Below are 16,177 nucleotides of genomic sequence, written 5' to 3' on the forward strand. Positions count from 1 at the left end.
AGCCTGTTTCCGATTCTATGTCTCCCTCTCTCTCTACCCCTCCCCCATTCATGCTCTGTCTCTCTCTGTCCCAAAAATAAATAAACGTTGAAAAAAAAATTAAAAAAAAAAAATAGGTGATGGGGATTAAGGAGTATACCTGTGATGAGCACTGGATGATGTATGGAATTGGTGAATCCCTATATTGTATACCTAAAATCAATATAACACTGTATATTAACTAAAATTAAAATAACACTTAAAAAACATAAAAAAAAAAGTTGTGTTCCTATTTTCCTATTTGGGTGTATGTTGTATTAAAAACAATGATACTTTATAGCAAGTGGAAGCCTATGTAGTAAGTTGGTTTCACACCATAATCCCTAACTGATTCATCACGTTGTACCCACGGGTTTATGAAACCTTGTGTGCATCACAAGTAACCCCAGAACTCTTGCTTTCTGGAATTGTCCTCTTCCGTAAGATCTAATGAAAAGAAGTCAAACCTCTCCTTTTACTACAGGAAATTCAAGTCCCTCCTGAATGTCTGAGGATTCCTGCGAGGGGCCTGGATGTCTGGGTTGTCACTTGTCACCGATGACTGCTGTTCTACGGCTGCTGAGAGCCACTGGTTCAGTTTATCACTGCAACTTACAAGCTCTGCTTCCCTCAAGTTTGCTTGGCTACGTGCTGATGCTGGATAGGAGACACAGGACAAGCGTCACTGAACTTATGAATCGTAACCCATGAAAACAAGACCCAAAATTGAAGTCATTACACTTTACCAGCCTGGAATACCTAGTCAGCTCTGAGTTCTTCTTCCTTCCATCTTCCACTCCTTACCAGCCTGAAGGAGACAACCAGGAAAAAAAGAAAAAATTGCCTGACATCACATTACTCTCTGGATTCTCTCCCCTTCGCCAGAAGGAAGGGTTTAACATCTCCTGTCCTCTAATGCGGGATCACTTAGTTACTGGCTCCAGTGACCTTTGAAGTATGGAAAAGGAAATATGGTGAAAATCAAACCGAAATTTCATTCAATCTACCAGATACAAATGCAAATTATACATGGGAAATACAGAATAGGTATTTACTATATGATATTAGGAAGACATTGTCAATTTTTGGGGGGGGGATAAAAATCCTATCACAGTTATTGTTTCTATTTTCTTAGAGTCTTTATCTTAGATACATACTGAAATATTTACAGGAAAAATAGTGATATGCTGCTTGGGGTTAGCTGCAAAATAATGGGGGAGATTACTTGGGGGTATAAATGACACTAGGGTAGACCTAACTGTTCAAGCTGGCTGAAGGTCTTTGGGGGCTCATTATTCTAGTCTCAACTTTTGCAGATGTCTTAAACACTCTATTAAACATTTTTTAAAATAAATTTCTGCTGAGACATACTTTCCCCCAAGAGAATCAATTATTATTATTAAACAGATTACTTGGTATCTCCATCTCACTTTTTGTATTCTGTTTATTCACATTGAAAAAAAAAAAATACAAGAGTATTTGGTTATAATCATAACCCAAGAGGTATTTTGACGGCCTCACTAAAGCAAAAAGTCTGTTCAAAGATGCTTTGGTGTCACCTCTGACACAATCTGCTTTAAATATTTATGGTGGGAGAACTACATTTTTAAACCGGCCTGAGCAGCCTGCTATATACATGGATTCACAAAGAAAAAAGACAGCTATCATAGAAAGAAACTAACATACAAAACACAAAAATACATACAAAACAAAGAAAGATGGGGGCGCCTGGGTGGCTCAGCCCATTAAGTGTCTGACTTCGGCTCAGGTCATGATCTCGTGGTTTGTGAGTTTGAGCCCCGCATCGGGCTCTGTGCCGACAGCTCAGAGCCTGGAGCCTGCTTCAGCTTCTGTGTCACCCTCTCTCTCTGCTCCTCTCCCGCTTGCACTCTCTGTCTCTGTCTCTCTCTCAAAAATAAATAAATTTTATTTATTTTTTTTTTATTTTTTTTTTTAAATTTTTTTTTCAACATTTATTTATTTTTTGGGACAGAGAGAGACAGAGCATGAACAGGGGAGGGGCAGAGAGACAGGGAGACACAGAATCGGAAACAGGCTCCAGGCTCTGAGCCATCAGCCCAGAGCCCGACGCGGGGCTCGAACTCACGGACCGCGAGATTGTGACCTGGCTGAAGTCGGACGCTTAACCGACCGCGCCACCCAGGCGCCCCAAAAATAAATAAATTTTAAACACAAAATTAAAACAAAACAAGCAAACAAAAAAAGACTGTCAAAAGATAACGGAAAAAGGAGCCCAGTAAAATCAAACCAGTGATCTGGAAGTACACACGAATCCAGTCCTTTCCTAAAACCTAAAAAGATAATAAATGCAGAAAACACTTGTAACATTAGAGTTTTCTTCTCTCTAAATTTACTTAGGGGGACTTCCAATTACAAACCCATTTTCCCAATGCCCTGATGCTGGAAAAAGGGATGCCTCAGCACACATTCACAGGGTTATCTTGCTTATTAGAAAAAAAGATCCCAATGTAAACTGACCAGCGTTCAGAATTACACATTAGTCCCTTGGGTGTGTGACCAGAACACTTTCCTTCTTAAGGGACTAGCGGCACACTGATGAAATCAGATTTCTGGGCCTATAACCCTCAGGAGCCCAGATCTGTGTACCAACTGAGTCACTACTCAAGAGTCTCTGAGTTGACCAGTTGACCATCATCCCCAGCGACACCCATCTCACTCATGATCACCTTCTTTCACCCTGCAATAAGGGATTTGGTATGTAGTAATGATTTGCCAGAATCGAGGCTATGAAGATCTTATGCTCATTCATTCATTCATTAAGCAAATACTTACAAAAAGAACCTGGAGTATTCCCCTCTCTTTCACCTCACTGAGTTCCATCCAAGCTGACTTTCTGACAGTTTCAGAATACACTACACCTCTTACTACCCTCAAGGCGATAGTCTCTGTGCCTCCCACAGCCTCCCCCTCAACTTTCTGGACCGGACTAAAATGTTGTGCAATCAAGACAATCTTGCACTAGCCGCCTTATTTAAAGGAGCCCAGGGGCACCTGGGTGGCTGAGTCGGTTAAGCATCTGACTTCCGCTCAGGTCACGATCTTACAGCTCATGAGTTCAAGCCCTGCGTCAGGCTCTGTGCTGAGACTTCTGAGCCTGGAACCTGCTTCAGATTTTGTCTCCCTCTCTCTCTGCCCCTCCCCTCCATGCTCTCTCTCAAAAGTAAAAATAAACATAAAAAAAAAAAAATAGGGGCGCCTGGGTGGCTCAGTCGGTTGGGCGGCCGACTTCGGTTCAGGTCACGATCTCGCAGTCCGTGAGTTCGAGCCCCGCGTCGGGCTCTGTGCTGACCGCTCAGAGCCTGGAGCCTGTTTCAGAGTCTGTGTCTCCCTCTCTCTCTGCCCCTCCCCTGTTCATGCTCTGTCTCTCTCTGTCTCAAAAATAAATAAACGTTAAAAAAAAAAAAATAAAGTAAAATAAAAGAGCCCTTCCTCCCCCTTAATCCCCACTATGCTTTGTCCTCACCACAATACCTTTTTATTTAACAGCACAATTATTTATTTATCTAATGTCTGTCTTGCTCACTAGAACATAAACTCCATGAAGGGAGGGAAATGTAAGTTTTGGCTAGATCCCCAATTTTTAAAAGATGCTCAGTACTGAGGCGGCTGGGGTAAGATGGTGGAGTGAGGGGACCAGACTCCTCTTATCCCACAGACACAACTACATCCACAGCAACTAACTCTGAAAGTGACTTGAGGACTAGCAGAACAGATCTTCCACAGCTGGTCATAGAGAGAAGGCCACATAGAAGACGGTAGAAGGGCTGAAGACACAGTTAGGAACCAAATCCCTGGTGCACTCAGAGGGGACAGACTATACACAGGGCACCTCCAGCCCTGGGGACCCACACTGAGAAGTGAAGTCTCCCTTACATTTGGCTGTGAAAACCAGCAGGGCTTACCTCCAGGAGACCCAGCAGGTGGGAGGAAACTGAGTCCCCACCCTTAAAGGGCCAGCATACTAAATAACTTAGCCCTGGACACAGCAGATACGGCACTTTGAAAAGCGTCTGGGGTATACGTGAAGATTTATTAACCTAGCTTAGAACATGTGCCAGAGGGACAGAGATCTGCAGGGGCTCTCTCTGGGAACAAAAGTGCCAGTGGGTGCCATTTTTCTTGCCTTCACCCAGCCTGTTCCCCTGCAGACCTGCCCCACCCAACCCACCCACCCCAGCAGGTGCCCCTCCAAAGCAGCTCCTGCCCCACCACACTTCAGGCAGCCCTGGCCAGGATGAGCACCACTCCAAAGAGACTCCTGGGGTGGTAGTGGGGAGAGGTAAGTCAACCTGCCAGCATGCCCACAGTTCCTGTGGGTGAGCCCTTCCGTTGGCTGTGCAGGGGGTGAGGCCTGCCATTTGTGGGCCTGAACTGTGGCAGAGGTTAACTACAGGCGGTTAGGCCCAGCAACCAATAAGCCCACAGCAGCTACAGCTGGGCCTTCCCACAGCCTGCAGAGCAAACTGGCGCACAGTGTGGCCCGCAGCTGGTGAAGTGTGTCATTGCAGTCAACTGGGCTAAAAGCTAGCCCACTGACAAATATGCCCACACAATAGTGTCTCAGCCAAAACAGAACTTGCAACCCACTGAGGACACTGTGGGGCGCCCAGTCCTGGTGGCCACCAGGGGGCACTGTGCTACAGAGCAACGCAGGACCTCTGCACAAGGCCCCCACTTTCAAAAGCGGGGAACAGAGCTGACCCACCTCATACACAGAAACAGAGTTAGACAAAATGAGGAGACCGAGGAGTATGTCCCAAATGAAACAAACAGGACAAAATCACAGAGATAAGCACTATGCCAGATAAACAGCTCAAAGTAATGGTCATAAAAACAAGAGATTTGAGAAAGGAGTGAGCTCAGTAAGAAGTTCAACAAAGAGAAAATATAAAAAAATAACCAGTCAGACCCCGAAGAATACAGTAGCTAAAAAGAAAAATGCACTAGAGGGAATCAAAAGCTGATTAGAGGATGCAGAAAAACAGATCAGAATCTGGAGGACAAAGTAAAGAAGCAGCAGCCGAGCTGAACAACAGGAACAAAAAAGGATTTAAAGCATCACTATCAGGGCACCTGGGTGACTCAGTCGGTTGAGCATCCAACTTCAGCTCAGGTCATGATCTCATGGTCCATGAGTTCGAGCCCCGTGTAGGGCTCTGTGCTGACAGCTTGGAGCCTGAGGCCTGCTTCACATTCTGTGTCTCCCTCCCTCTCTCTGCCCCTCCCACACTCATACTCTGTCTCTGTCAAAAATAAACACTAAAAAAAAATTTTTTATAGCAGCACTATCAACAATAGCCAAAGTACAGAAAGAGCCCACATGTCCATCAACAGATGAATGGATAAAGATGTGGTTTATATATACAACGGAGTATTACTTGGCAATCAAAAAGAATGAAATCTTGCCATTTGCAAGGACATGGAGGGAACTGGAGAGTATTATGCTAAGCGAAATTAGTCAGAGAAAGACAGATATCGCATGTTCTCATTCATATGTGGAATTTGAGAAATTTAACAGAAGACCATGGCAGAAGGGAAGGGGGAAAAAGTTACAAACTGAGAGGGAGGCAAATCATAAAAGACTCTCAAATACAGAGAACAAACTGAGGGTTGCTGGAGGGGAGGTGGGTGGAGGAGGTGGGTGGGCTAAATGGGTGATGGGCATTAAGGAGGGCACTTGTTGGGAGGAGCACTGGGTGTCATATGTAAGAGATGAATCACTGGGGGCTCTACTCCTGAAACCAATACTACACTGTAGGTTAGCCAACTTGAATTTAAATAGTTTTTTAAATAATCAAAAAATAAAATAAATAAAAAAATTTTTAAAAAGAATGATTTAAAAAACTGAGAACATGTTAAAGGACCTCTGTGAAACCACCAAGCATACTAATACTCACATGATAGGGAGCCCAGAAAGAGGAGAGAGAAGGGGGCAGACAACTTATTTGAAGAGATAATAGCTTAAAACTTTCCTATTCTGCGGAAAGAAACAGACATCCAAACCCAGGAAGCACAGAGATCCCCAACAAGATGAAGCTGAGGAGGTCTGCAGTAAGATACATAATAAATAAAATGGTAAAAATTAAAGAACAGAGAACCTTAAGAGCAGCAAAAGGAGCAAAACAGCTACATACAAGGGAATTCCCCTAAGTTTATCAGCTAATCTTACAGCAAAAACTTTGCAGGCCAAGTGGGAGTGGCATGAAGTATTTGAAGTGCTGAGAGAAATAAAAAACCTACAACCAAGAATACTCAATATGGCAAGATTATCATGCAGAAATGAGAGAGAAATCAAGAGTTTCCCAGACAAAACCTAAAGGAGTTCATCACCACTAAACCAGCTTTACAAGTAAAGTCAAAGGGAATTTTTTAAATGAGAAAAAAAAAAGGGGGGGGGGGCATGGGAGGACATAAGTATAAGAAATTATGAAGAAAAAAATTTCACGGGTAATGGCAAACATGTAGTAAAGAGAGTATCTTAACCACTAACAAAACAAAGCCAGTGTGGAGGTTAAAAAACAAAAGTAGGAAAAGCAATTATATATACAAAAATCAATCAAAATAAATACACAAAATAAAGATATATAAAATATAACATCATACACAAAAAACTTGGAGGGGGGAGTATAAATTCAGTGTTTTTACAATGTGTTTGAACTTAAGCAACCATGAAACTAATATGGGACGTCATATATGAATCCAGTTGTAACCACAAAACAAAAACCTATAAATAGATATGCAAAAATACATTCAAACAAATCCAAGCACAACACTAAAGACAGGCATCAAGCAACAAAGGAAGAGAGTAAAAGAAGAAAGGAACAGAGAAGAACTACAAAAACAACCAAAAAACAATTAACAAAATGACAAGAAGTTCATAACTATCAATAATTACTTTAAATGTAAATGGACTTAATGCTACAATCAAAAGACACAGAATAACTGAATGGATTTTTAAAATAACCCATTTATATGCTGCACAAAAAAGACTCATTGAAGTCCTACAGACACATAGACTCTGAAAGTGAATGGATGGGAAAAGATATCCCGTGCAAATAGAAGGGGGCGGGGGGGGGGGGGGGGGGGGGGACCAGGTAGCAATACTTACATCAGACAAAATAGACTGTAACAAGATACAAAGAAAGAAGGGCAGAACATAGTGATAAAAGGGTCAATCAAACAAGAGAAATTAACAATTATAAATATCTATGCACCCAACACAGAAGCACCTAAATATATAAAGCAAAAATTAACAGACATAAAGGGAGAAACTGACAGTAAAACAACTATAAGATGGAATTTTAACATCCCACTTGTATCAGTGTATAGATCATCCAGACAGAAAATCAACAAGACAACAGTGGCTTTGAATAACTTATCAGACTAGATGGACTTAGAAGAGCTACATAGAGGACATTCCAATCAAAATAGAATACACACTCCTTTCAAGGCCACATGAAACATTCTCCAGGGCTTATCATATGGTAGACCACAAAACAAGTCTCAATAAATTTAAGATTGAAATCACATCAAGCATCTTTCCCAACCAAAATAGTATGAAATTAGAAATCAATTACAAAGAAAAAAACTAGAAAAAAACAGAGACGTGGAGGTTAAACAACAAGATACTAAACAACCAATGGGTATGAAGCAATTAAAAAAAAAAAAAATGAGGGGCGCCTGGGTGGCGCAGTCGGTTAAGCGTCCGACTTCAGCCAGGTCACGATCTCGCGGTCCGTGAGTTCGAGCCCCGCGTCGGGCTCTGGGCTGATGGCTCGGAGCCTGGAGCCTGTTTCCGATTCTGTGTCTCCCTCTCTCTCTGCCCCTCCCCCGTTCATGCTCTGTCTCTCTCTGTCCCAAAAATAAATAAACGTTGAAAAAAAAAAATTTTTTTTAAATAAAAAAAAAAAAAAAATGAAAAAATACATGAAGACAAATAAAATAGAAACACAATGGTCCAAAATCTTTGGGACAGTGAGAGCAGTTCTAAGAGGCATATATATCGTGATACAAGCCTACCTCAAGCAACAAGAAAAAGTTCAAATAACAAGCTAACCTCACACCTAGGGACCAGAAAAAGGGGAAATAAAACCAATAGAAGGAAAGAAATAATATGGATTAGAGCAGAAACAAATGAAATAAAGACAATAAAATTAGAAAAAAATCAGTGAAGCCATGAGCTAGCTAGTTTTTTGAAAAGAGAAACAAATTGGATAAACCTGTAGCCAGTCCCATCAAGAAAAGGAGAGGATTCAAAATCAGAAAGGAAGAAAAAAAAAAAAAAATGTGGATACAAATACAGAATCACAAAGAATTCTAAGAGAGTACTACAAAAAATTAAATATCAACAAATTGGACAAATCAATTTCTAGAAATGTATACTCTTCCAGAACTGAATCAAGAAGGGATATAGAAAATCTGCACAGACTGACTGCTAGTAACAAGATGGAATTGGTGATCAATAACTCCCAACAAACCACAGTACAGGTCTATATGGTTTCACAGGTGAGTTCTAAAAACATCTAAAGAAGAGTTAATACCTATTCTTCTCAAACTATTCCAAAAAATAGAAGAGGAATAAAAACTTGGCAATTCATCCTCGTGAGGCCAGCACTACTCTAATAACCAAAACCAGACAAAAAAAAAAAAAAAAAAGAAAACTGTGGGCCAATATCCCTGATGAACATGGATACAAAAATCTTCAACAAGTTATCAGCAAACCACATTCAACAATGTATTAAAGGGGTCATTCACCACAACCAACCTGGATTTATTCCAGGATGTAAGAGTGGTTTCAATTTTGCAAATCCATGTAATACATCATATTAACAAGAAGAAGGATAGAAACCACATGACCATTTCAACAGATGCAGAAAAAGCTTTTGACAAAATATAACATCTGTTCATGATTAAAAAAAAAAAACTCTCAACAAAGTGGGCTTAGAGAAAATATAACTCAACAAAGACCACATATGAAAAATCCACATCTAATATCATACTCAATGGTGAAAAACTAAAAGTTTTTCCTCTAAGATCAGGAACAAGACAAGGATGTCCGCTCTCCCCACTTTCATTCAACACTGTACTATAACACCTAGCTGCAGCAATTGGACAAGAAAAAATAAAAGGCATCCAAACTGGTAGTGAAGAAGTAAAATTGTCACTGAGGGCAGATGGCATGATTACACACAGAAAACCCTAAAGACCCCAACAACAACAACAACAACAACAACAACAAAACCCTATCAAAACAAATTCAGTAAAGTTGCCAGATACAAAATTAATATACAGAAATCTCTTGCATTTCTATATACCAGTAACGAACTAACAGAAAGAGAAATTAAGAAAACGATCCCATTTACAATTGCGCGCGCACACACACACACCGTAGGAGTAAATTTAACCAAGAAGGTCAAAGACTTGTACTCTGAAAACGCCAAGACATGGACGTAAGGAATTGAAGACAACAAATAAATGGGAAGATATACCATGCTCATGGATTGAAACAAATATCATTAAAATGTCCACATTACCCAAAGCAATCTACAGATTCAGTGAAATCCCTATCAAAATACCAATACCATTTTTCACAGAACTAGAATAATCCCAAAATTTGTATGAAACCACAAAAGATCTTGAACAGCCAGAGCCATCTTGAAAGAGAAGAAAGCTGAAGGAAGCGCAATCCCAGATTTAAAGATATACTGCGAAGTTACAATAATCAAAATAGTTTAGTACTGCACAAAAAAAACAAAAAAAACAAAAACCACCACCACCAACAGATGAACAGAACAGGACAGAACGTAGAAATAAACCCACAATCCTAGGGTCATAAACAGCAAAAAGATACAAGAGGGAAAAGACAGTCCTTTCAAAAACTGGTATTGGCAAAACTGGGACAGTTTACACGCAAAAGAATGAAAGTTGAGCACTTTCTTCCATAATTCACAAAAAACTTAAAAGGAGTTAAAGACCTAAATGGGAGACCTGAAACCATAAAACTAAAAGAAAACAAGGGCAATAATCTCTTGGACATTTGCCTTAGCACCATATTTATGGATCTGTCTCCTCAGCCAAGTGAAATAAAATAAAAAATATTAGGACTACACCAAAATAAAAAGCTTTTGCACAGCAAAGGAAACCAACAATAAAACAAAAAGGCAAACTACTGAATGGGAGAAGATATTTGCAAATGATATATCCACTAATGGGTTAATATCCAAAATATATCAAGAATTTATACAACTCAACACTAAAAAAAGAAACAATCCAATTAAAACATGAACAGAGCACCTCAACATACATGTTTCCAAAGAAGACATACAGATGGCCAAGAGACAGACGAAAAGATGATCAACATCACTAATCATCAGGGAAATGCGAACCAAAATCATAGAGACATCACCTTACACCTGTCAGAATGGCTAGCAAACAAAAGACAAGAAATAACAAGTGTTGGTGAGAATGTAGAGAAAAGGGAACAGTTGCGCAGGGTTGGTGAGAATGCAAATTGGTACAACCACCGTGGAAAACAGTACAGAGGTTCCTCAAAAAATTAAAAGGAAAAATAATACATGATCCAGTAATTCTACCGGATCCCAAAGAAAACATCCCCCCCCTAAAAAAAGAAAACACTCATTTTAAAAGATATATGCACCCTTATGTTTACTGCAGCACTGTTTGCAATAGCCAAGATATGGAAGCAGCCCACGTGTCCACTGATAGATGTGTGGATAAAGAAGATGTGGTATATACATCCACAACGGAATATTACTTAGCCATAAAAAAAAGAGATCTTGCCATTTGCAACAACATGGATGGAATTAGAGTGTGTTAGGCTGAGTGAAACAGGTTAGAGAAAAACAAACACCATATGATTTCACTTATATGTGGAATCTAAGACAAATACAGAGAACAAACAGACGGCTGTCAGGGGGGAGTTGGGTAGGAGACTGGGCAAAACAGATAAAGGGGATTAGGAGGTACAAACTTCCGGTTATATAGTAAATAAGGCAGGAGGATGAAGAGTACAGCATAGGGAATATAGTGGAAAGTACTGTAATGACATTATGTGGGGGCGGAGGGTGGCTGTACTTAGAGTGAGCACCAAGTAATGTGTTGTGAAGTCACTGTGTTGTATACCTGACTCTGTAGCCTAACACTTTGTGTGCAAGTATACCTCATAAGGAAACAAACAGCACAATCGGAATCTTCAACACATGTATTGAAACACGTAAAAAATTTTTATTCATAAAATTGTCATTTTCTCACTATCAACCAAATAAGAGCTAATTTAATTCTCTAGAACTATGGAGGTATGCTATCACATTTAGGTAGTGGAAGCTGTGTATTTCCAGAGAAGAAAACCCCCTCCCAAAGCATGGACCATTCTCCCACCTAATTTTAGAACTATTTTTATCAATGATCTGTAACACTGCATATCCAAGGGTCTTTCAGAAGCTCAGTATTTAAAAGTAGTTGTCACACTTTTCTCAAAAACTAGTGTTAAACCCAGGAAACACTTACCTATATTCTTCAAACTTAAACTAGATTTGGGATTTACTTCGAGTGAAATTATTTTTTTAACTTTTGAGGCTTTGTCTGAAACTCAAATAACTTTAAAACTCGTACCTGTCCCCACCCGTCTGCAGAAAGTCAGTGTCTGAACATCAAAGACTTTGTAGCTAAAGGTCACACAAAAACAATTTCAGAATGTCAAAACTGGAAAAACAAAGTTTCAAATAACAAAAGAATTCACAGCATTCTGAGAATCACCTGGAAAGACTGTACAAGATCAAGAATAGAATAAAACACATGGACAAAGCCCTTGCTTTGATGTTCTGATCATTAACCCATCCCACAACTTCACCTCAATATAGACCACGGCAAGTCTTTTTGCCCATCTTTCAATCCCTTTCACTTAATAGCTGTCAAAAAAAAAAAAAAAAGAATTATTTGGGTAGTATAGAATGTACCTTCTTTCTCTCTTCTCTCTTCCAGGAGTGCTTTGGACAGATGTCCCATGCATAAACACACCAGTGATTCCCAAACTCCAGTCTGGGAACTGATACAGGCCAAGGATGAAAATGGTGTGTTTTTTAATCAATCTAAAGTGCAATGAAAACAAGGACACAATTGGATTTTTCACAAAGCTAAATGTATTCCACTTAAAGTACCTGTCCCTTATCCTGCAAGTACGTACCTTTGTTAGGTTTTAAAATGACTTTTCTTTTATGAAATGATGGATAGAAGGTGGTATTTTTAACATCCTCATCTGGCAAAATAAAAGTTGGCAATCTCTAGAGAGAGTTAAGAATAACTTAACATTTTTACTGTTTATAAAACCAAAACCGTGTAAAACAAACACTGACAGTCTGAGGGAAAAAAACAAGGTTTTCTGGTATGAGCAGGCCCTGGAACATGTAATGCCAACCTGACATTTCTGGAAGCTTCTATTTAACACATAGTTCTAACAGGCGCTCCCTTTGCCCCTCTTCCCTTCTAGGGATGGCTAGGAATTCCCTTCACCATGTCTCCAACATTTGTCCTACTTTTCTTCTGAAATTGCTTTCTGCTAGTTGTTAAATGCGAACATAAAACGATGGGGCTACCCTATCGACCTATCTCACAAAGCACGCTAAGGACAGAATAAGGTAGAAGGTAGAATAAAGTGGTTTAGAACCCCTAGAATAGTACACAAGTGTGTAAGAAAAATAAATGAACGACCTGGGCAGACAAAGTACAACCAAGGGAGAATCAAAGTATTTACTGGATACAGTCTCTAAGTTAACAGTGAATCCTATTGCCCAGGGAAGAGAGCTGGTGAGGCAGAATGAAAAGTGGAAAAGGTTTCCCTCCGAAGCAAAACAGGCCTGGACGCCAGGGCAGCCTCTGTGAATGCACAGGACGTCCAGCTGACTCAGGAAGCAGAAGCATCTCTCTGCCACCTCACGTGGCGGGAAGAGGGCTAGATGCTCCTAAAGAGTATTTGTCAAATTTCCTTTGTCCGTAAATTATAACAGCCATCCCTTATGGCACCTGGATGCACACCTAAGAGAACACAGCTCCCTAAACTGTCCACTTCCTGCCATTCCAAACCAGGAAAGAAGTTCTTCTTCCCAAGGGGCAACTTCGTCCCCAGGCTCAGCTCCTCCAGGCCGGCTTTCGTCCACACATTCGTCCTCAGACAGGATCATTCTGAAAATGGGTTGTGTCAAGTTACTCATCTTTGTGTGTGTGTGTGTGTGTGTGTGTGTGTGTGTGTGTGTGTGTGTGTGGTAAAATATACCTAAAATTTACCATTTTTGCCGTAAGTGTAGAGAGTTCAGTGACATTAAGTACAGTTGACTCTTGAACAACACATGTCCGCTTATACTGGAATAAATATGTTGGACAGATTTGCGACAATTTGAAATAACTCACAAGTGAACTGCATAGCCTACAAATATGAAAAAAATTAAGAAAAAGTTATGTCCCAAATGCGTAAAATATACGTAGTTTTCATCCTTTTCTACCACAAAACGTATACAAATCTATTATAAAAAGTTAAAATTGTCAACACCTACACACTTACAGGTTGTACACAGCACCATCCATAGTTGTATGAAGGTATTAAATCATAATTGCATAAAACTGTACCACTGTGGTAATTCCGCAGCCATCTTGGCTATCGTGGTGAGCTCCAGCATTGTGAGTATCCACGTAGAATGTTGTGTGGCACTCAACATCCCTGCATGAGTTCTGCAACAAAAAGTGACCTCTAGAGATTCTATTAGTAAAGTTGTGGGGCAGTAAAGAGTTATATGCAGATTTTGGCTGGGCAGGGGTTGGCGCCCCCAAGCGCCGTGTTGTTCGAGGGTCAACTGCACATTCATATTGTTATGCAGCCCAAATCGTGCAACTTATCGTGGGTCCCCAAAGATTCCACAGGCTGCCGGTGGCAGGATTTCATTTGCACAGGAATGTGTTTTTGGTCCACACTTCCCAACCTTCCCATTTCCAAGGGCTTATTTCTGAATGACAGACTCTTGTTTTCTGTATCATAGAATACCGGTGGTATTACAACTCATGAGCAAAACTAAACGGATTAAATTATCCTGGAGGCCGAGTCAAGTCTCAGGTCAGATGCACTCAACGTGACAAGACAGTTATGAAAGCAACTCTTTTGTCTGTCTGCATTCTGGCGGAATGGAGATTTATAAATCCCTTCTTTTTGGCAGCCTTTTTTTTTTTTTTTAATTTTTCTTTCAACGTTTATTTATTTTGGGGACAGAGAGAGACAGAGCATGAGCGGGGGAGGGGCAGAGAGAGAGGGAGACACAGAATCGGAAACAGGCTCCAGGCTCCGAGCCATCAGCCCAGAGCCCGACGCGGGGCTCGAACTCACGGACGACCGTGAGATCGTGACCTGGCTGAAGTCGGACGCTCAACCGACTGCGCCACCCAGGCGCCCCGGCAGCCTTTTAAACATATACCTATCAGCAACTTTATTGAGATCTCTGACACACAGTAATGATATATTGAAGGGGTACATCTTTGTATTTTTGTATGTATGTATACATTGTGAAAAAACCACTGTCAAGCTAAATATCCATACACAGTAACCCTTCTGTGTGTGTCGAGTAGACTGAAGATTTGTCCTCCTAGAAAATTTCAAGTATTCCTCTACTCAGTACAAAATACTCAACTAGGGAGAAACTCTTCATTTACATTACCACCACGGCTGTGGAATAAATCAGGAGCCACATAAAATTAAAAGGCTTTGTTCACATAACCAAAACTCAATACTCACAACAGACATACAGCACATATCAGAGTATACAGCATTAGTTTTTGCCTCATCAAAAGACATACATTAACAGCTTTTGCTTCCATCAATCTGCTACAAATGGCTTATCCTAAAAATCAATTCTCCACTGTCCCTGCTGCTTATTAATTTTTCAAGATGTAAACACCCGAGTGTACCTAAGACTCTCATGCACTATCACAAGGCAATCAATATATCAAAATTTATTGAACGACAAAATTGCACATGAACATTACAACTAGCTATTCTTTATTTTTTTTTCTTTTAGGCTTACGTATCTGAGAACACCACTTCTCCCAAAGGAAACTATCAATTTCCCCTACGAATTTGTTAACTGGTTTATTGATAAAGAGATCTACTGTTTTGTAAATGAGGAAGCACAGGTGTCTCAGGCTGCATTCTTATCTCCTATGGCTAAGCCACTGGAAAAAAAAGGTGTCTTTCCTGCCCATACACTCACTCTAAGGGCAAGATTACCATGAGCACTCAAGGAATGCTGACTGGAGACTACCACCACTGTACTAATTCATTCACCTCAGGAGTTTAATGCAGGGGATATATACCTGAATAATCCTAAGAATATAGCTTGCAGGGTAATTATAGCACAGCCCGAAGAACCACCAAATGAAAAGCCCTCAGGAGCACTGGAGCAGCAAACTCTGCTCAACAAACATACTGATCATTCTTAAGGCTGTAGATATATTTAAACCAATTTGCATGGCAGTTCATTTCACAGAAATTACTTCATAGCTTCAGGAATCCCCTGTGAAATCAGTTACCAGCACTACAAATTTAAATTTCTTCTTCTTCTTCTTTTTTTTAAAGCCGACTAATAAATAATGAACAAATCACTGAACCATCATGCCTTCATACAGACCTCCAGTAGACCAGATTTGCTCCTCTCCCAGGCTGCCAATTATTTTGCTAAAACTTAACGTGCGCTCGCTCCATTAGGAGGAGACACTGCGACTTTACGGAGATAAAGAACAGGCGATTCAATCGGTGAGCAGGGTCACTTACGTGATGGAAGGTTTAAAATGAACACCAGGAGTTAAAATTCTTAAGAAAGCCAAACAGTAGGGCTCAAACCATTAACCTGCCTCCTATGAACGTTGCTCAAGCCCAGTGTTTACGTGCCCATCCTTGCACTAGAACCTGTAACGTTCCTGAGAGCTGAGTAAGGACAAAGACTCTCTTGCCAAATTTCAGCTGGAAGCCCGAAGACGAGGCAAGGTCACACTGGTAGTGAAACGACCTTCAGCAGCATATAGTCAGTCACAGGTCATTTGAGTGAATACCGATTTACAGTAA

The 16,177-nt window shown here is 40.4% G+C and overlaps 1 long non-coding RNA gene across 1 annotated transcript; it reads right to left on the reverse strand.

Moving 5' to 3' along the window:
* Positions 1-1,444: 1,444 nt before the first annotated feature.
* Positions 1,445-14,279, reverse strand: LOC147576961 (uncharacterized). The gene is made up of 2 exons (XR_015241342.1): positions 12,036-14,279; positions 1,445-1,926 (listed from the first exon to the last, which is right to left on the reverse strand). It is a non-coding gene; the product is annotated as an uncharacterized LOC147576961 (long non-coding RNA).
* Positions 14,280-16,177: the final 1,898 nt, after the last annotated feature.

The sequence above is a fragment of the Puma concolor genome, chromosome D1, assembly GCF_028749965.1.
Source record: "Puma concolor isolate L17-30 chromosome D1, mPumCon1.1.hap2, whole genome shotgun sequence".
NCBI classification, from domain to species: Eukaryota; Metazoa; Chordata; class Mammalia; order Carnivora; family Felidae; genus Puma; species Puma concolor.